General features: G+C 44.4%; 1 long non-coding RNA gene across 1 annotated transcript; it reads right to left on the reverse strand.

Annotated features, from left to right (window-relative positions):
* Positions 1 to 11,909: 11,909 nt before the first annotated feature.
* Positions 11,910 to 20,636, reverse strand: LOC134562089 (uncharacterized). Its single transcript, XR_010083063.1, has 4 exons — positions 20,547 to 20,636; positions 18,216 to 18,325; positions 16,477 to 16,601; positions 11,910 to 12,402 (listed from the first exon to the last, which is right to left on the reverse strand). It is a non-coding gene; the product is annotated as an uncharacterized LOC134562089 (long non-coding RNA).
* Positions 20,637 to 22,098: the final 1,462 nt, after the last annotated feature.

The following is a 22,098-nucleotide window of genomic DNA, read 5'->3' on the forward strand; positions in this document are numbered from 1 at the left end:
CTTTTGGCAGTTGGCTTCCCCTGCTCCCCACCCCCAGCTATTGCAATCCCTGTCACTACTGAAGAGTGCAAAAGAGGAAAATATGGATTTTTGCTATGGAAAGAAGTTTTTCATTTTTCAGCAAACCTGTCCAGAGTCTCCACTGCTGGACAGCACTAGACAGTGCACAGTTTTGAGTGTGATGAAGTCAGAAAGGGGCAGTGATATTGATGCTCCAAGATGGACTCTGAGGTTTCTTGCTCAAGCTGTATGGCTTGGTTTAAATGTTCTGGCTCTTTCACATCAGTCAAGGCATGCTGTGCTGTGCCCCCTGCATTTGGCAGGCTACTGTGTAATTAAGCACATAGGAGGATGCATGAGGAAAAAAGACAGCCAGTAAACAAGACAATCTGTGAATAGCAGTGAAAACAACTGTACAACTAACAGCCTTTAAATTACTTTTACTAAATCCTGGTTGCCAGTGTTCTTTAGTGTCACTCCTATAAATCATAGGGTAGCTAGATGTTTGCCCAAAGCTCTGTACCAGGATAAGATGGCACCTGATCACACGGCCACTAGCTATGGCTGAGGGTGGTCATGGCTTTGTGGCCTCCAGCAATGACATGATTACTGGGGAGATGGCAAACTGCTGAGGAACATCCACAAAGCAGGATGGTAATCCTTGCTGTGGTCTCCTGGAAGACAAGCAGGGTAAGTACTAAGAAACGAGACTATTTCACATCCCTGGAAATGTTCAAGGCCAGGTTGGATGGGGCTCTGAGCAACCTGGTCTGATGAAAAGCATCCTTGCCCACAGCAGCGGGGTTGGAACTAGATGATCTTAAAGGTATCATCCAACCCAGGCATTCTGTGTTTCCATGATTATTTCCAAAATGTCCCTCTTGCCAGCTTGCTGAACAGGAAAATTCACAGTGCTTCCCACAGCTCTGGACAGTGGCAGCTGCTTTAGCTCAAGCTCTAGCCTGTGTCCCTGGAGAAACTGGGATCTCCCAGTGACTGCTGAACCTGTCCAGCTGCGTTTCAAAGAAGGACTTGAAAAGACAGCAGTGACCTTATAGGTTTTCCATGGAGGTCAGCTGCTGTGTAAATAACAGAGACACAAAGTCATCTCCTTCCTCAAGAGGATGGTCATCACCAGCAGCTCTCCACAGCAGCAGAGATGCTGTGGCAGTGGCTGGTCCAGGGAGATGAGCAGGTGTTGGGGGGAGCTGTGAGGGGAGCTGTTGCTATCATGGGAGTCTGCTGAGGATGAGAATTCGAGCTTTCAGGATGCAGATCCACTGGAAACGCAAGATTCATTAGTTTGCTGGTTACAAGAAACCTCCTGAAGTTGTTCTCACAGAGTTTTCCCATCTGCAGTCAAGGTTGAGATTTGTCAGGAAAAAGTAGTGAAGACACACAGCTAAAAGGCTTGGGACTGGAGGTTAGTAAGCTTCTCCTAGCCTTGGCCAAGACTTTCCATACAGCCCTGAACAAGTAATTTATTTTTTTCATGCCTCAGCTACCTCATTTATAAAACTAGAATAAAGATTACTTTTATTACCAATTACCTTTGGTAGCTCCAAATAACATTTCTTAATCAGTGCCAGATGTATAGTGTCTGACAAGCTTTTGACTACATCTTTTCATAAACTTGGTATCAGATATTAACTTTTAGAAAATAATCTGCCTTTCTGTACAGATAATGACATATAATACTGCGATAGAGATAATGGTATTAAAGAATGCTGTTTAAAAACAATTGCCTGACATTGTCAAGACCATGCTATCAAACCCAAGTCTCCTTTCTTCAGAGGGAGAGGCATTCCCTGCTGCGATGCTGTTGATAAGGTCCTCAGCCGAGGAAAGGGGGGACAGCAACCCCTGATTGCCAGAGCCACCCCACCGAGTGTGCCCTCAGGGAAGAGCAGATTTACCAAACAGCTGCCTAAAGCTCATTCAGCCCTTCAGGGGCATCACGTGCAACTGAGGAGATGAGTTCTCACAGCCACTACGCTCTTCCTTTTCCAGCTCTGCTCTCTGTGTGAGATGCCTCCTCTCCGCACTCCTCACGTGTGTTTGCGGTGGCTGTGTGGGACAGGATACACAGAGTGCTTCCAGCAAAGGGCTGGTCTGTGCCTCTCCTGCCCCCAGCAGTGAGCATTGCTATTTGGCCTTGCTCTGGGTGGCTTTTTTGATGTCATACTCGGGACACCACAAGTGACTATCAGATTTCATCTCCTCCTTTATGGGTAACACCCAAGGCAATGACTTTACTATCGCACACCGTGGCTTATAGGAGAAAACTCTTTTACCTTTTCTCCCCAGCTTCTCTACCAGCCTCAGTCACTAAACTCCTCTTCCAGAATTAAAAGCTCAGCATTCGAGGGAGCACATATCTGAGCACTTCTGTATTCTGGTATGTCCTTTTCCTTCCAGGGCTTTGCAGCTTACATTGCAAAACCAGGCCCCTCCAATACAAAGTCAAAGATGACCAACGTGGTATGAGGGTCAGGGGGGAGAAATGTGCTTCCAAATAAGACCTTTGTGTGTCTGGGTGGCCTCAGGTTCAGCCAGTGACCTTTTCTTTCCTGGTGAAGTCTTGTATCCAGAAGGAGCTGACAGTGAGTTATATCTTAGTTAGTAATTTTGTGATTCTTTAAAGATTTTGTAATGAACTATATTTAATTATTTAAGGAATGTCTGAATGTTTTATTTTTGCTGGTTTTGATTTAGATCTGTGTTGGCTGAGTGTCAGTAGAAAACTCTAAGAAATTACCTCACTGCAGCTGCAGAAAGGAACTCCGTGGACACCTACCCCTTATAGAACTTAATCAGTAGATAAAGAGCAAAATTTAATAAAGAATTTTTGATGGTTATTGTACAACTAGAGATAAATTGAATGTTATAGAACAAGAAAGATACCATGAGAAAATGATGTAGTTAAAATAAAGGTCTGTACACTCCAGAAAACGTGATTAATACATTGCAGGTGCAGTAAGGGAACCACTCTGTAGACTTGTACACCCCAGAAAACTTAATCAATAGTAATTGTCTAACCAGGAAAGCAAATTTAATAAAGCATAGTTTAGCTGGATAAAACTTGAGTTATCCATTAAACAAAGATAGATGATGTGTCCTGGTAGTAATTGAAAGAAACAAAACACCTATACCATGATGAAATAAACTGGGTGGACTTTTGGGAGTGTCTATAAAAGAAATCTTGGATGTTATAGGGTATATAAATGTCTGGAAATTGTTGTTTCTTTGAACATGTCTATGGTAAATAAATTCTCAATATGTTCCAAAATTTGACTTAAAAATTTTATTAGGAATATTTGTCTAATAGGTTTTTGCTGTTAGATTTAAAGGTCTTTGTCTCAGAACCTGTGCACCTACAGGAAAGGTCATGTCAAGAGCTAGAGAGGTCTACAGTTGCAAGGTGACAGTTCACAGAAATCCCTTGGGAAGGCTGCTGGGGACATCCCGGCAGGACCACCCTCTTTATTTTCCTTCCAAACTTCAATCAGCATGAGCAGCACCTTGTGCCTGGCAGCTATGCTCTGTAAGGTACACCCTGAGCTTTCAGGTTTGGCAGCATTTTTGAAAGGGTTCTGCCTACCTTTCCCCAGTACAGCTCTGCCTCCCTGACTCCAGCCCAGAGCCCTTAAGGGCATCTGCTCTCCTTGAGCCACCCCTCAGCCTCCTCTAACCAGCAGCTGTGCAGGGATCTGCCATGCCAGACTTAGAATGCTGAAAGAACAAACTAAGGAGCTTCTTGGCTTTGAAAGAAAGAGATCCTCATGAATATTCCTTCTAACCTAAGGAAAAGTGATTATATACCTTTTGTCTGCCTCAAACCCTGTGCCAGGCCCTCTTCACCTACTCCCTTCTGCCACAAAGCAGAGATTCAGGTGGGCTGGAGTGCTCCGTGTTGTGCAGAGGGAAACCAAACATGGCCCTTATCCCTGTCCCCTGGGTAACCTTAGGACATGCAAACATGGATTGGATTTTGTGGTTGTGCTCATAGGATAAGGACTGAACTACTTCACTAAGCTTCTCAATGCTCAAGGAACGCTAAGCCCAATATAACTTGCATGGTGAAATGTTATTTATGCAGGGGATTAGCAGATTGCTCAGATAAATGTGTTTGTTTTGATTCCTTATCTGCCCTGGGGAGGACAGAGAAGCAACCCACATGATTTTACATCTAACTGCAACAACCTGTTCAAAGAAAACTTGAGTAGCATGACTGGAGTTAGACTGCAAATCTCCAGTTTCTGTTGAATCCACTTATAGTACATGACATTCTCCTACTAGGCTTTTATTTCTTCTTTGCCTGTAATATGATTGTTGGGTTTGGTTTTTATTTTCTACTTTTCAGTAACGTTACACTGAGAGTTATCTACCTGTGTATTCTGGGCTGATAATTTTTGTCACTATTCTGGTGGTGAGAGAGGAAATAATTCATCATTGGAATCAGTTCAGGCTTTGCAGCATTACACACACCACTGAGTATTACTGCTCTTGTTTCTGGAAGCAGAGTCAGACTGCATCTGCCAAAAGCATCTGGCTTTCTGAAACTGGCATAGGTAGTACCCAGCTCCCTGCAAGTGCTTAATTTGCCTGTGTTTGGAGGTCAGCCTGCTTAATGTAAGCCTGATTTATCCAGGTTCTGACTCCCCCTTGGATCTTCTCTGTGATGCTACAGTTTCTGAGGGTTTGTCCCAGTTATCATTTGCCAAACAAAGCAGCTGGTCTGCAGCTCACTGTGAGATGTCCCCTGGCTGGGTCTCCATTTCTTTCCTTCTAACACATTTACTGCTTTGCCAGGTCATGATCCTCCTCAGCTTCACGTGTCTGATACACAATGAGAGCTTCTCACGACAGTAACAGGGCTCATCCATGATAAATGGGCAGCTGTGGGAAGCACTGGCGCTCTCCAGGTCCCTGTGAAGTCAGAGGATGGAGGGGAGACTGAGAGCACGTGGCTGAAGGCAGCCTGTCACATAACATGCAAGTGAGCTGGAAGCCCTGCCCAGGAGCCCCAGGTCTGTGCTCACCAGCCAGGTGTGATGGCCAAGGGCCAAAGAGGTTCTGGGTTTTGCCTTTCTTCTCCACAGAATGCTTAACTGTAATCTGTCATGGCTGTGGAGAAACTTGTGACTGTGACCAAGAACTCGCATTTCATTTTGTTTGAAAATGGACCATAATGGATTTCAATGTATTGAAATAGCTGTTTATTTTAACCATGGTGTGGTAAACATAAAACTCAGCTCTAAATGTGACCAGGCATCACTGCCTCTGTCTGCTGCATCTCTCACCTGTCCCCTTCCCTCTTTCCTGCAGCTCAGAGTGGGTGCTGCAGCCCACTGGAGATGTGCAGTGGGTAACAGGCCTGACCTTGCAGCAGAGCTGCTGTCTTTGAGTGCAGGAGGTGCCTGGAGCCCTGAGGATCTTCAGCAGCCCACAGGAACCAAGATCCTCTGACAGCACGCAAGGCTTGGCAGCAGGACAGCAGCCAGTCACAGCGGGGCGGGGTAGGAAGGGGATTTGTAAACTGGATTTGAGGCAGAGGGCTTTCAGCCTCTGGGCTGTGGCATCCCAAATGGTGGAGAAAAAGTGCAGAAAGAGCCATGCTCAGGCCTCCTTAGGGATATGAATAGCTGAGAAGTTCTGCAGGTGAGCCACTTCGGGTGTTGAGCCGGGCTTTGTTCTCAGGAATGCTGCACAGCTCCCTGGGAGAAACCCTCCCACCTCTGAATTTCACAGGGTTTTAAATTCATGGGTCAGATGACAATCAGGAAGACCAGATGCTTGTTTGTGCTCCCCCACCCCCCCCTCAGTAGATGAAATGAGCCAGTGTGGGAGGCTGTACCTGTTATCCAAGCCATTTTGTATTCCTCCTTTTTGAGGTTTCATCAAATGAAGGAATGAAGGAGCCAGTTGATATTTCATTTACAGGTCTCCCCTCGCAGGCAAATGGAGCACAAGACAAGAGCTTTTTCTCCTCCCCAGCTTGCTGTCCTTCCAGCTGAGTTCCCAGGCTCCCTGGGGCTTGTGTTCTGCATGGAGCAGCCAGCAAAGGCCAGCAATCTGTCAGCTGAGCTCTGGTGCTGCCCTGCACACGACCTCAGCAGCACAGACTGCACCTCGCACACACGGGCTGCTCGGGACACACTCTCTTACAGTTTATGCTAGCTCTCATATCTATGCCATCGTCAGACCTGGACACAAGTAAATGAGGTGTGCACCGTGTTCAAGAGGGTTCAGTTCAATTTTAGGTGAAAAATAGTAAGGGACAGGTAGCTTCACTGATACCAGGGAATGGCTGTATACCACAGGCTCGCTGTGTCCATCTGTGCAGATATAAATCTACTGACTGGAGCATGGTGATGGTGCTTCCAGTTTCCAGTGAGATCCAGCTCAGACCTAAAGGCTACACTTCAGATGTGCACAAAACACCATCTGGATATAAGGGGGCATCCAGCTGTATGGAGTGGGAAGTAATATTAGTAGATGCAAAAGCTAGAGACAATGCTCTCCTGGGTGTTGTTGGCTGTTGAATTTACTGGGTCAGAGCCTTGGGATCCAAATCTTCTAATATTACAATTTTTACTGATTCTTGAGCATATCTGACAAATTCACAACAGCAATTCATCAACTACTCTGCTGCTGATAAACCTCAGGGTGTAAATAAATAAAAGTATAAACCTCAATGCAGTTTGATTCCCTAGGTCTTATCATCTATAGGAATTTCTGGTTTAGGTGTAATAAAACTTATCAGGGTAAGTGTAATAGGCAACAGCCCTGGCATAGTTAATGCAGCTGATAACAAAAAAGGCACAAGCATGTGCCGATCTTGTTTAAAGAGTTGCAATAACCCATCAGATATTAATTTTTCAAGATGCAAACTGCATCTATAAAATGAGTGCCTGCCCACCTTGCTGAGAGATCAGGCTTTAGCTTGTGAGCCATTTGGGCATGAATTGTACCTTCTCCCGGACCCCATAAGAGCAGAGCCGTATCAGTGCCGCGGTTAGAGGAGCCCTCAGGCTGGCTGGCCACACCGCAACTGGGGTTTCTCCCATGTGAGCACTTAATTAGATTGAACTCGGCTAATTTGAGATAACAAGATAAGGTTGGCCCGGTTAAGTGTATGTGGTGATTCTGTCTGCTATCAGCGGCAGGCTTTGTCTTTTTCTCTTACGTGTGTTTAATTTGCAATTCCCGCGAGGTGTTATCAGCACTCACCTGAAGAGAAGGAATCAGGAGCTGCAGCTCTGCAGGAAGCAGGCAGGCCTGGAGAGAGACAAGTCATGGAGCACTTTGCAGGCCTTCAGGGGTGACAGTAGCCCCTGTTTAACGGGGTGGGGGCTCTTTGCCTGTAAAGAGTGCTCACACACAGGCACATGCACACACACACACATGTACCTAGCTAGACCCAGCTCTGCACTCTCAGGCTCTGGAAAATGGAAAGACCTCTTGAGCTTATTTGTTTCTTAAAGCCTTTTGATACCATGTTCTGCACTCTCTAGGAAGTGAAGACAAAGACAAAATGATTCTGTGTTTCAGGGGAAGCTGAGATTTCCATCTTATTAGTTGCTTTCAAGGTAACTGTTGAAAAAGTAGAAAGAGGGCAGTGATGTAAAATCACAGACTGGAGACACCAGAGCTGAGTGTTTTCTAAAGTACCCAGGATTTCCAAGGTAGGAGCAGAAGTGCATGTTTGTGTCCAAGTGTGTGGAAGCCTTGGCTCTGACTCACACGAGGGCTCGGGAGCTCACTGCCAGGGCACAGGCAGCTGCTCTGCTAAGCCAGGGAATTGCTGATCCCAGAGTACCTGCTGTGCATGAAGATTTCAAACAGCACCAAGATTTCCTCCAGGAGCTGGAGATGTGGAGGCACTCCTGGGTGAGCAGCATCTCTTGGTAAGTGACGTGCCACTGGGACTCTGCAGCTGCTCCTCCGTGCTGGTGTTGACATCCAATACTCAAGAAATCAGGACAAACTCCTGTGCTCTGACTACTGGTTGTGATCTCATTGCATCTGCCTGCACCTGCAGGGGAGCTACAGCAGAAAGAGCAGCATTTCCCTAAGCTCCATTTGCATTTTGTAAGAGCTGACTTCAACCTGCTCCACGGTTTGGAAGACAGAAGGGAGAGCAAGGATACAGGGCTCAGGTAACACTGTTCCTCTGTCTAGAGCAATGAAGATGGAATGAATCAGCATAGATGAGAGAAAAGCTATTTTTGCTTCTTTGTTCTTATTGTATTTATTCTCATTAGTATTATTCTCAGCAGTGTTATAAAAAATTAATAGTGTAATAGTATAATTATCATATAACATTAACACACACAACATATATTTTATGATTATGCTATTATATAATAATAAATAATTAGTATAATTATGAACAGTATTATGCAGAAAAACTATGTGCCTGAAAAACTTCCTCTCCTGAGAATGGTGATTTCACATCCAAGTATAGTGAGAAATGCTGAAGGCATGCAAGGAAAATGTCCTCCCTTCCGTTGTGTGCTATCTCACGATAATTTGGGACCTCTATTTGAGGTCCCAAAACAGAGCATAAACTCCCTCAATCCTGTACAAAATAAATATTAAAAAGAATCAGTCTCACTCTAGAAGTGTCTATACCGTTGTATGAGGCATCTGTCCTGCAGAGAGAGGATGTTTTGGAGAGCTACCTCTATGCCTTGATTTTAAGTACAATATTCAGCTGAATACTTGCACATCATTTTATTAATTCTGGAATTTGTTCAAATTAGCCTTTCTGGTGTCTTCTCATCCTGTGACTCCTGAAGATATCCCAGCTCATTTACAAATCAATCCTATCTGAGATCAACCTATCTACAAAATTAGCTACTTGGCAGATGTTGGCACCTCAGCTATTGTGAATTACTGCAGATCACTGATAACATATGTAACCTCCAAGATAATTTTGTTACGCTAAAGCTCATTACTTATTCTTCCTTTTTCTGACTTTCAGAGGTTAGAATCTGTAAAAATACACAAATACTGTAACAATTAATTTTTCTCTTCTCTGTAGTTTCTTGAAGCTCTCATCTTTATAGTTTTTTTTCAGATGTGGCTGACTGAGGTCTTGACTCAAAAGCTGTCCACTTCTCCCCAGTTGCCCATGATCTTCCAGTGTGCTTCTCCCCTATCTCTTTAAAGATAGTCATTGAGCTCTCTTTTGCATGTTTTCAAAAGGTTTGGATTTTAGCCATCAGCAGATGCAGTGATCAGTCATTTAATATCCACATTTTGAGACTAACTTCAGTAAATTGCAGTAGCATGGGACAGATTTTGTGTATACTGTATTGTCACTATCACATTTATCTAACACTAGCAGATATCTGTAATTCTGTGTTCATTACTTCGAGGGTAAATGAAGCTCTGCTGCCAGATAACATTCTCTTTTTTTTTTGCTATAGAGCAGTTTAAAGGTCCATGTTTGGCTTTGGGTATTGTAACTCAGGAGAAAAATGTTGATGCTGTAAACTGGTGGTGCTGACTGAAATGAATGCTCCCCCTGCTCCTCTCTTTGTTTGCACTGAATGGCACCACCACAGAAGCAGCAGCCAGGGAGCATCGAGAAACAGCCACAACCTTTCTGTAGTGCAGCAAAATGCTATGCTGAGAATAAATATTTGTCATACCCTACAGGTCCTACAAAGCTGCAGATGAAATAAAAAAGGAATCTAATTTCAGGCAACAAAGAAATTACTGCTACATCTAGTCGTTCCCTATATTTATGTATCACATCCCCATGCAATTTTTGTGACAGTTTACAACATGTTCCCCTGAAACATGAGAATGGGGGTCAATAATATTAAATATTAACATAGGAGCTGGGTATTAATGCCTGGCCTTATCACCAGTCTAAAACTGGATATTTAATAAACATCATGAGACAAGGAAATCTCTTCTAATAGCGTCTTGAATCTTTAAAGTGCGGATTCCCCTGCTCCATTTCCTGCAATGAGCTCTGACCACAGCCTCTGCAAGTATTTGTCTAAAGCATGAGCTTCATGCCAGTTCTCGTTAATCTTTTAAATATCGATGGTAGCACAGTTTTTAGCTCATTAGGTCTTTTTAGGTCCCCTTTGCTGCCTCTTCACCTTACCCCACCTCCATGTGAAGAGACTGTTCCTGGCATGTTTAATTTACCAATGCAGTTGTAAACACTCCCAGCCTAGGATGCCATTGAAATGGGTGTGCATTTAGCTTTTGCCCCTGAGCTGGGCCCGTGTTATCTTCTGTGTAAGTAATAGGTTTGTCTCCACCAGCATAGACAGAAGATGAGCTTGGACTCAATGCCAGCTTGGGCTATTGCAGAATGCAGTGTGGCTTTTTCTGTCTTTTCCTTCCTATGAAATATTCCCTCCATGTTCTCTTCCTGACAACTTTCTGCATGTTTCTCTACCAAGCCAGTCCTGAAGCAGAAGACAGATGTGTTGAGATGTTTCTGGTGAAGACTTTGTACAGTAGGCAGTGATGGCACAGTTTTCTGCAAATCTGCACGAATACCACAGGGTCAGCACACCGAGGTTGATCAGATGTGTGTGACCCCTGCTATGTGCAAACGTGGAAGTGCCAGCTGCTACTCATAAACTTAGGGGGGTGGATCAACTCTTGGAGCTCCTGTAGTGAGTTATGCAATAAATGCACACATCCGAGAGCAAGGATGCCCTCCAGGGGTCCTGAATGGGATTGAGGAGTGGGCCCGTGTGAAACTGATAAGAGAAAACCAGGCCAAGTACAAGGCTCTGGATCTGGGTCAGGGCAGCCCCGGTGTCAGTACAGGCTGGGGGATGAACAGATTGGGGGCAGCCCTGCTGAGAGGAATGTGCTGGTACTGGTGGCTGAAAGGCTGGGTGTGAGCCAACCCTGTGCACTCACAGCCCAGAAAGCCAGCCGTGTCCTGGGCTGCATCCAAAGAATCCTGGCCACCAAGTCAAGGGAGGTGATTCTGCCCCTCTACCTCAGGGACCCCTGTGGGACCCCCCTGTAGTGCTGCATCCAGCTGGGGGGTTCTCTGCACAAAATCCCCCTGGACTTGTTGAGCAAGTCTAGAGGAGAGTCACAAAATGGCTGGAAGGCACGAACACCTTTCCTATGAGGAAAGGCTGAGGGAGCTGGGGTTGTTCAGCTTGGAGAAGGCAACTCTAGGGAGACCCCATCGCACCCCTTCAGTACTTAAAGGAAGCTTATAAGAAAGATGGGGACAAACTTTCTAGCATGGCCTGTTGTAATAAAAGATGGTAGATTTAAGCCAAATATAAGGGAGTTTGGGGTTTTTTTCTCTTTATTATTGTAATGAGAGTGGTGAGACACTGGAACAGGTTGCCCAAAGAAGCTGTGGGTGACCCATCCCTGGAAATATTCCCAGCCAGACTGGATTAGGCTCTGAGCAACCTGGTCTGGTTGAAGATTTCCCTGAATATTGCAGAAGAGGTTGGACTAGATGACTTTTAAAGTTCACTTCCAACCCAAAATATTTTGTGATTCTATGAAAAGACAAATGTCATTGCATGAATAATGTCTGTGACCTTCTAATGAGATTGCTTGTGTGGAATAGCTTGTTGAAACTGTATTTTGCTAACTTCTCTCCTGTACAAAATCATGGACTTCATCAGTAAAAACTGATACTTTCTATCAAAGCCTAGTTAGTCCTGTAGTGGATTTAATAAAATTAATGCAGCTTGCCTAAAAAATGCATAAATTTTCATTTCTTTCTCCTACTGGCTGGCCTTGCTAACATGGTGAACAATGTGGTATAAGGAGCACTGGCTAATTGTCTTATTCAAAGAGAATCTGTTCACCTTCTCTTAGATAAGAAAAACTTTTGGTAAAGGTTGTACTGAACTCTTGATACAAAATAACTGCTTGGCTGAAGGATGACAGTGGGGACTGAAAAGTAAGAGCTCAGTGCCAAATGAAAGCCTTGAGGTGGGGATTAGTGTGTGTGACTCATGTCAATAAATCCAGCCCAGTGTTTCGTGTGGGCTCAACTAGAAGTAATCTCCCCTTCAGGTTCCCAAGTCATCTTTGTAGCCTTGGGTTATCAGGGTTATTAGCCCAGTTACAGTCTTGCTAGGCAGTCTCTTTACTGCTTCTCTCAAAAATTCCAGTATCTGTGGTGGGGATCCTGCAGCTCCCTGCATCAGCTCCTTTTCTGAGGTGCTCTGGGGGGCTCCAGGGAGAAACACAGTGCAGAAACACAGGGCAAGGGAGACCAGGAGCTCCCGTGTGCTCATCCCTGAGGCAGAAGAGTGCGCTTGCATTTGTGTCAGCATTTGTGCTGACGTTGGCACAGTGCCCTGGCTTCCACCGCAGTGACCCTGGAGCAGCACTGCTCAGCTGCAAAAGCCATGGGAGGAGGCAGTGGGAGAACCACTGAAATAAACATGAACAGAAAAGGATTATTGCAGCATAAAAATCCTTGTGGCTGATTTTAGCAGGGCAAGACCACAACAGCAGTCTAGTTACATCCAGGAAGGAAGCGTGTCACATGCAGAGATCTCTATGCACAGACAAGTGGTTCAGAGTGGGTAATGCATTATATAAATAGCTCCTTAAAATCTAGGCTGGTGCAAGTTCACCTGGCCATCTATCCTAAAAATGCTTAGAAAGTAGTTCTAAAAATACCACATGCACTTGTTGTGGGATAAACTGAACTTAAAACTTCCATTATGTTCCTGTAAATGAACATTGAATTAGTGAGATGAGCACCAGTCCACTAAAAGAAAGGAAAGAAACTCCCTTCTTTGCACCTAAGGCTGGCTAAGGCTAAGACTGGAGACATATTCACACACAGAGCTGTACATAAACTGTGGAGTTTGAGTAAGGGAAATGAGATCAGTAACAGTTGTTAGTTATGAGTCATCCCTTCACAGTTTTTTGGACCATGGGAGTGAGCAGCATGTTCCAAGCAATATGCTTACTGGAGTAAAAAAAATCACTCACCACAGCCTATTTACATCAAACAATATTATTATGGCTATGGCCTCCAGGGAAGAACTGAGCTGAAACCATAATGCAACTTTTGATAGCAAATAGAAGTAAATAGAAGACTGAGAGGAAAACTAATTTAATGAATATCATTTATTTAAATATTTATAGAAAAAATCTTGCCAGTATGCATTCTACTGAAAGCAAAATGTGGCTCTCTCCTGATTAAATTATGAGGCAAGTAATATTTAATTTAAGCTAAAAACACTTATTATTAGATCCTGTAGGGTTGTATTGCAATATCTAATTTCTAGATGGCTGCCTTCTTTCTTCTGCATATAGAATGCAGAGCTAAGCACCCCAGCTTCCTTTGTGGTGTACCAGGGAAGAAGGAGAGATGCAGAAAGAAGAAGACACTGCATATTTATTTGCCTGGCTTTTTTGTCAGCTGCAGTTATTGTGCACCTGCAGTTATTTGTTGTGAACCTGCAGCTCCTTTGTTCCTACACATCACACAGGGAAAACCTTTCTTCTAGTCTAAATCTGATCTATTTCAAGCAGTCTTGTGCCTTGCCAACATCAGTGTTTTAGTTAAGGAACGTGGTATTGAAACAGATTGTCCAGCCGTCCCCCACTTACTGCACCTGTAAGCTAGACCCCTTTCAGACTAAATTAAGCCATGAGATTCTCCAGGAGCACATTTGATGTGTGTGAACCACAAGTGTGTGTTCAGTCCACTGTATCAGACAAGCTAGTCTTAGGTAACCCTCCTAAAAGGCACCTGATGTAAATGTCAGGCTTTCAGCATGAGCTGTTTCATTCTGCTGATCCTTCCTTTAATGCTGCATCACTTGTGGTGCAGACAGAGCTCTTCTCTCAGGTCACTGCAGGTTGCTTGGACTGAAATGTTTTTCTGCTTCCCATTCACTAGTGGCCTACAGCTGGTTCTCACCTTCACCAGCATTCAGCTGTCTCTCTGGAAATCATATTTAAAAAAATATCTTTGTCTGTAAAGCACAAATCAAATATTAGCAGGCAGCTGATTCATAGTGAAAACAAGTCACCTAATTACAGAAATAAAAGTGAGAACCAGCACTTCACTGATTAGTAAGAAAAACTTCAGTGTTAGGCTGAGTTGCTCTCCACTGCCAAGGCAGAGCTACACCACAACGTGCTCTGAAGCAACACTTAAGGTGTTTGAGACAGGATAAATAGGCAAGAAAATGGAAGCAGCTCCTGAAATTAGGAATTTCCTCACATAAGCAGAGCTATAGAGGTGGAGCAGGTTGCCATGAACATAATTTCAGGGCACCTGAAGTTTGTGAACTGAAACATCTTTGAGCTCACTGCATTTTAACAACACAAGGGGAAGTACAGAATAATTAGTGTTCAGCAATACAAACTTCTGCTTATTTCAAATAATTTTCCATTGTAAAATTTCTCACGAACACTGCCCTTTAATTACCATTCACACAAGTGATTTAAAGCCTATCTTACTGCTCTAGTAGAGGCTATGTAAATTTGAAATCAAATAACCTTCTATAGGCAAAAGGCAGAGACCTCATTAAGAACAGTGAGTAATCTATGTAGGATTTCTCCAAGTCAAATGGAAAGAGAAAAACAGCCTCTGAAGGCCATGACAGCTCAAGATGGTAGGAACTTACATAATACATTGCATGTAAGTGTGTCAGGAACTAAAACCTGGCTTGATGGAATGAGTTGCAAAAGCTTAGGAAAGAATGCTGCCTGCTGAAAGCATATTAGAGGCTGAAAGCCAGGAAAAAATAAGGAAAAGTAATGGAGAGAGTTGTCCTGGGATAGATCTGGAGACAGAAAACTGGGGCAAGCAGAGCTGAGAGGAAAAGCTGTCTTGAAGAGTGAGCAACACAACAGTGTGCTGTTCATTTCCAGGTTGTTTTGGGGACGTAGGCATGCATACACTTCCCTGTAAACAAACAGGAGTGCATAACCAACAATAAGCTTATTCATCTAATCTCCTCTTGCTAGAAATAAACCCACAGTGCCATTGAGTACTGGCTGACTGAAACAAAACAGTCATATAATAGGAGCATGTTGGGCAGCCAGCTCCTGCTCTTTGTTGTACCTGGCCCTTCATGCACAGGAATGCAGGTGGAGGAGGGTCCCATGTCCCTGGGAGGTGACATGTCTGGTGAGCCAACCCATCTCTGATCAACATCTTAGCTCTGGAAATGGTGGCTTCTGATTGTATATTGGATGTGCCATCAGACAATCTGGCCCAGGCTGTCTTCAGTGAGCAGGGAGCAGCAAAGCAGCAAGGTGTGAGAAGCTGCACTGAGGTTACAGGGTCAGCTGAACACTCTGGCAGTGTTTCTGAAGCCAAGTGTGTATTCCTACAGTGTCACTGATCTAAAGGAAGATCCCAGTTTTAAAGCCTTGGAGTGCAGCCAACAGGGAAACTTTCTGTGACAATGATCCTCCTGTAGCTCCTCACAACTGACACTTTCCCTGGGCGGGCAGGATGCTGAAGGTGTAGTCCTAAACACTATTTTCAAACCATGGGAAATATACAGAATTTCCTGGGGAAGATTAAGTTTGTTTGGGTTGATTTGTTTGAGTGTATTTTACAATGGCCTTTTACAACAGAAGGGTAAGAAGAGAAATCTAGCTAATTTAGGGGTAAGCTTGCTGAACTTGTGCAGGGACTTGGATGATGTGGTTGCTATAATAGCAAAGGACTGGCCTCAGCCTGTTTAGAGCACCCCCATGACCCTCCTGCTGCAATGTCTTTGAGGTTAAGCTTTCTGGCAGTTTACTTGGTCTTGACTTTAATATCACTTCGAGGTCACTATTTTCAGGTGCTACAATATACCTGTTGTGCAATACAACTTCATGGCACAGGCAGGAAGCTGGGCTCTCACACAGCCATAACCTTGTTACAAGAAATAGAATCCACTAAAAGTATGGTAGGCACCTGAGAGGGGTTTCCTGAACGTTGGAGGAGAGCTTCACACCAAGGTCATCTTGTAAGATGTGCTCCTTCAAACTTACCTCAGTCCTGTGCTCTAAGGAGAAAACTGTCCAGTGAGCAATAAACTGTATCACCTGTAATCCCTATAGCTTATGCCTCCTCCATGGTTATCAAACACTGCAGGGCTTTCCTTGCTTAAAAACTCCAGCACTTGTAGCTGAACCCCGAAATATTTTCCTGACAGAGAGCTGCTGTACAGGTTTGGGCCGTGTTACTGCCTGCAGTTGACACCAACCTCCTTGTTCCCTGGATGACGAGCTCCGTGTGTGTTTGCATAAGTTTAACACCGTTTGATTCCTCTGCATCTGCCACACATCCTGAGGCTTGTGCCTGCTTAGCAGCTCCCTCCACTGTCTCTTCCCATTCCCTATCTGCATGGGAGGCAGGTCTGGCTTGCCCCTTGTTTTTGTACCAGCACCAGCAGAGCTGTGAATGCCCATTCCCAAGGGCACTGTGCACAAGCAAAGGAAAGAGAAGAAGGGCACTTGGCTGTGGTATGTGGACCCTACCTACTCCTGCTGCTCCAATCCATGTGTTTGCCCCGTGGCTCTCTCCTCCATCCCATGATGTGACGCCGGATAATTCCCTTGGGATCCACCTGGAGCTGTGTCACTGCCAGGCTGGACACTCCCATCTGTGAGCACACATCAGAAATACAGTTCTGGACAGGTTGCATTAGGATGACAAGTTAAAGTCTTGGAGACAAAACAAAGCAGGACACTCTGAGGTCCATGATCAGCCATGCCACATCCACTCAAAAGTCCCTGCCTCCCACCAGGATCTGTCTTTGGCTACTTCTCAGCCTTAGACCCTGCAAAGCCTGATCCTGCCTTTCTGCACAGCCAGCTTCTGAAAGCAAGGAACAGGGCTAGTATTGCACCCTTTTGGGTGGGCTGGCAGGGAATTTCCAGGGGCTGCAGCTTGAGCACAGACTGCCAAACAAGTGCTCAAGGCATCAAGGGACCAATTGGGACAGCCCATGCAGGATGTTTTACTGCCTGCTCTGTTGTCCTCATGCCTGCCAAGGTGGCACAGTGCCTGCCAGCCTGTGCCAACCCCCTGTCACTGACAGCCCAGCCAGTGCTACTGCCACGTGGCACCCACTGCTTGCTACATATTCACTCTTTTATGGAGGTATTTGTAATATGCTCACAGTGTGGTCTCTTTGATCAAAATCTTCTATGCTTAGAAAAAAACCAACCAAGCAAACACAAACAAATTATTTGAACACCCCTGGGAGCACTTATCCAGAACTAGAGATGGTGAGGGAAACTATGCCATACCAAAACTGTACTGCAAACATACTTCATCCTGCTCATACCTGTACCACATTCCTATGAATGCCTGAGATAAGATCTTGTCCCATACAGGAAATCTGGAGTGTCCTGATCTGTACAGACTCCAGTTTATTCTGAACCTCTGAGGTGGATGACATCTGTAGCTGACATGTAGGTCAACACAAATGCATTCAGGTTTTGTGGTCAGTGCACTGGAACTCCAGACATGCAGCTCCTTGCCAGTATGGGGGATCACCTTTATCGTCCCTGCGTTTCTGTAAGGACTTGCTGTACAGTGCCCACCTGTGCATCACTCCAAGTGTGGTATGAATTAGTCAGAGCACTGGAGGAGGTGATACTGCAGGGCCTTGCAGAACAGCTTGCAGAGACTTACGAGAAAAGCATCACGCCCAAGAGCACGGGATTTGCACAGGAGCTGCAGTTCAGTGCCTCTCCAGTGGCACCCTCTGTTTGACCTCGCAGTGCACTACAGTCATGACTCATGATTGCTCACAACACCAGTCATCAGCAGGGGGATTCCTTAGGTGCACTTTCATTTGCTGTGCCGAGTTACCGCTCTGCAGAACTACCAAGGTCTTGGCACTCAGAAAACATGAAGAAATTTAAAGTTTTGTTCAAACATACAGGCCAAAGCTATGCTTGCTAAATATTCACGTGGCTCAGGCTGTTTCAGGGGTGACTGTGCAAACCATATGCTGGGTATAAGCTCTCTTGACAAGTCTCAGCAAAATGTATTTTAGTTTCAGGCTCAGCAAACTGTTACTGACATAATTCAGTCAAAATACAACATGCTCTAAAGGAATATCACTGCCTGTTCACTTTCAGAGCAACACCCCTTGCCATTTGGCCATTTTCCCATCTGGGAAAACCCCAGATGTTTCAAAGAAAACTAAAAGTCATGCCCACATGATATAATAACTTTCAAAGAGGTTGAACCTGGGAAGTTTTACCTGGGTCTTGCTCAGGGTGTCTCAAGCCCAGATGTCCTTTTCCCCGCAGATGTCTCCAAGGCAGCTATTTCCAGACCTTTCTTTCCTGAGCTGTATTCATGTAGTTAGAGCTGTAAAAGCCAGGTGGGTCAAATTCCTGTGGTCAGACATTGCCATAGTGACTTTCAACTTTGTGCTTTAGTGCTCCCCTGAAAGTCCAACAGGGAAGGGTTCTTAGGAACAATCTCTTGTCTGCTGGATGTGGGATGGACTCTTTTACCAGCAGCACAACTGCCCAAGCCTGCTCACCACCTGGAAGGCAGACAAATGAAAGAGGGGCTGGACAAGGAGCCAGGACACACACATTTAAATAGGATCTTTGATATAAATGAGCACTGAGGAAGCAGATCTGTTTGAGTACAGGTGGTGGAGGCCCTATTTTCTACAGGGTCCTCTATGGAGACCCACTGGCCATTCAGATTGTCTCCACAAGGACAATGATAGTGTTTGCTGCTCCATAAAGACCTCTGGTGTGAGCAGCAATCAATCTCCTGTTTTTAACATAAATGGACATTTTTAACACCCTGCTTAATGGTACATTTATGGCAAAAGAATGACTGTAGCAGAGGATACAAAATGCTATATTTAGGGACAGACTTGCCTGTCAGTTGGAGGTCTCTGAGTAATGAAACTGTCACCTTAGACCCTCATCCCTCAGGAAAATGGGCAGTTGTATCAAGCCTGCAGACAAGAAGTGGTGATAAGACCAGTTCTTGCCAGGCAGGCCTAGATAAAGAGCTCTTCCATGAGCTTCATGTTGCTGGCTTAGGAATGAGAGGAGAAGGAGAGAGGAAATTCTGCCCATCCTGACAGAAAGTGGTAACATCATGGCTTTGACACCATTTGCTTCAAAAAGGGATAGGAAGCAAAACCATAGGGACATCTGAGGTTGTGGATGAAACTCCATCATTTTTGGTGATTGTTATGTCACCATTTTACTAGAAAGAGATGTGAGCTTTACCCCAAATCCACAGAAGTCACAAATTATTATTGACTTCATTGTAGGAAAATCTCTTTTTGAGAAGTAGGTTGCAACTTGCATATATCGTGTAATGACTAAAGACCCAAAAACCCCCCTGTGTGTTCCAAGAAATGCTGAAATTCCAATTAATAAGTGATAGGTAAGGAGACTGAAAATACACATTCACTGAAAACAAATGTTAATTCTCAGTTCCACGGTTAGCAGTATGAGTGACAACAGTGACGTGAGGAACAGATTGAATATAAATGGAACATGACCAACAGCAACATTTGAAGTGGTTTCTAAAAATGGGAACAGGAACTACAGAAGGTCAAGCAAAAAAGCTCAGTACTTTCCTGATGATGTATTACCATCATGTAAAATGGGCTTAAGCCACAAAAAATGTCAAGCGTGTAAAGCACAGGCAAGCCTTCTGTTGAACTGCCAGCTGAAACAAAGGTCTCATTTGGGCAGAAAGAATTTCTGTCAAAACAAAAGCCTGCAGTGTTACCTATCTTCCTGGGCATCTTAATTGGCCATGGATTTCTAAACATAGGCCAGGAGCCTGTGTATGGCACAAGGAGCACAGCATTCACTGGAAGGGGAGTGAAGCATGGCTCTGACAAACCTCCCGCCATGCTGTGGGACCCAGAGAGATGTCTCCTCCTCCTGTGACTTCAGAGGTAATCCACTGACTAAGGAACCTAGAGAGCAGTCCAACTATCATGTGATCATCCAGGACAGTAAGTGAGCCTCACTACTCAAGTCACTCATAGGCTGGAATCCTGCTTGTGCTTTGGCAGGGATGAAGAGCACAATCCCACAGCTTTGAGGGTCATTTAGTCCAACCTGGTGGAAGTACTGCCTCCTTCTGTTCTCAGCCTTCATGTAGCTCAGCTCCAAACATTTCAGTTTTATTTAGAGGCAAACAGGAGGAATCTCATCAGAGGTTACCTAGCTCTGAGCTGTCATCTGCACCCCCTGCCTTACTGCCCATGAAACAATCCGACAAGAGCACTGTAGGCTTTGGGGCAAAAAAAAGTGAATTATTCCAGGTTCTACTGCTGATCCTTGCCATCTAGGCACAGAGAAGCCCTCTCTCCTCCCTATTTTCACAAAATCTTATTTCACATGCAGCACTGGCAACTGTGAAAGTATTGTGCTGGAATTCTGGCCAGACAGCTCCAAGCCAAGAGGCATTTTGAGGCTGTCCTGCCTGCTCCCCATGGGTGTGCATAGAGCCCACTTAGAGCTCTGGAAAATCTGCAGAGGAATCTGCTCTGTGGCCACTCTTCCCACTCCTCACCTGAGGGCTCTCACCCACGTCTCACCTGGGAATCACAGAATCACGTCACGGATATGGTTGGAAGGGATCACAGTGGGTCATCTGGTCCAGCCTCCCTCAAGCAGAGTTATCCTAGAGAAATATTAACAGAACAAAAATGTTAAAACGGAGTGGAAGGGAATGCAGTTCAGCCAGGACTGTCTTTATCTACTGTCCAAAGGGAGTTGAAACTCTTAACAACCCGTAAACCCCAAGAAGCATGGAAAACACAAGTGATGGATAACTGTATATTTTCAAAACATTCCAACACATGCTCAATAAATGTCAGCTGCACAATGAAAAGGCACAGTGCTGCATATTTGTAGCTAGATTTGGAAGTGAAGTGAAATCTAATAATTGTTACTCCTTAAAGGGGAGTTTTACTGACATACTCATTTTGACTTACCACAAGCAATGAAAAATGGAAAGATTGGTCTGCCCAGGACACCCTCCAGACACAGTACAAGTGAAACATACTTGTTGGGCACAGCATTTCAAGTGTTTAATCTATTTAATTCTTGATTTGAACTGCCAGCAATGAAATGTGAGACAGGGCTCTGAGAAGCAAAGATCAGGAAAAACCTTGAACAATAATGTGATGATAAATGGAGCAGAAATGGATAATAAATCACAACGGATTATCAGCAAGAATAATGCATGAGGCCTAGTGACTATCGAATTATGTGAAGTCATTTGCTGTGAAGCAATTACCTTTGGCACTATTTCCGATTCTCGCAGTAAGTGGCCAGCTCGATCGATTCAAGAGACCTTTATAACGTCAGGAGCTAAAAAAAGTGTTTCCATGCCTTGGGAAGGTGATTTCTGTTAATGCAGTACTAGCAGATACTGCCACATAATATGGGACAAAGCAACAAGAGCACTGGCTAATGCCATGGCCAGCTTTAGTACAACTGTGTTTCTTGCACAATAATGCTGAAGAACATACTGACCATGCTGACTGATTTATTTCTAGTAGTTACTTTAGCTTTAGTCTCAGACTTGCTATTACCTTGAATAATTTTAAACTGTTTTCTTTCAGGTAGAGTTTTAGAGGGGAATCTCTGCACTTCTATATTTATGAAATGTTAACTTTTGCTAAAAAGATGAGTCGCTATAAAGCAACAGTTTGCAAAAAAAACCCCAACTAAATAAATAATAAATAAATGCAAAACATGGTTTACTATCATCTGACAAAATTTACCAAGTTATCTGCTTGTGTGAGAGTATTAGCTAGCAGGATAAAAAAAAAAGGATGTTTACTGGTACCCAGGTTAAGCACAGAGATGAAGCGTAGTTTGTTATTCTGGTTTTTGCACTTCTTCCCTTCAGTACAATATCTCTGCAGGCTTCAGGACTCAGGCTGGGGAGCTTTATATCGATGATGCTGCATGGCTCATTGCTCTGCAAGCAAAGAGGCAGATTTCAAAGCTTGAGTGTTCACATCCTTTAGGAAGCAGACACATTGGTGGGCCCTTAGTGTGCCCTTACACAGGACATTATTGTGGTTGTACGTGGGCTCTCAAAGGCCAAGGATGGACACAAAATGAAAGTATAGTATT

Source organism: Prinia subflava, chromosome 1 (genome assembly GCF_021018805.1).
Source record: "Prinia subflava isolate CZ2003 ecotype Zambia chromosome 1, Cam_Psub_1.2, whole genome shotgun sequence".
NCBI classification, from domain to species: domain Eukaryota; kingdom Metazoa; phylum Chordata; class Aves; order Passeriformes; family Cisticolidae; genus Prinia; species Prinia subflava.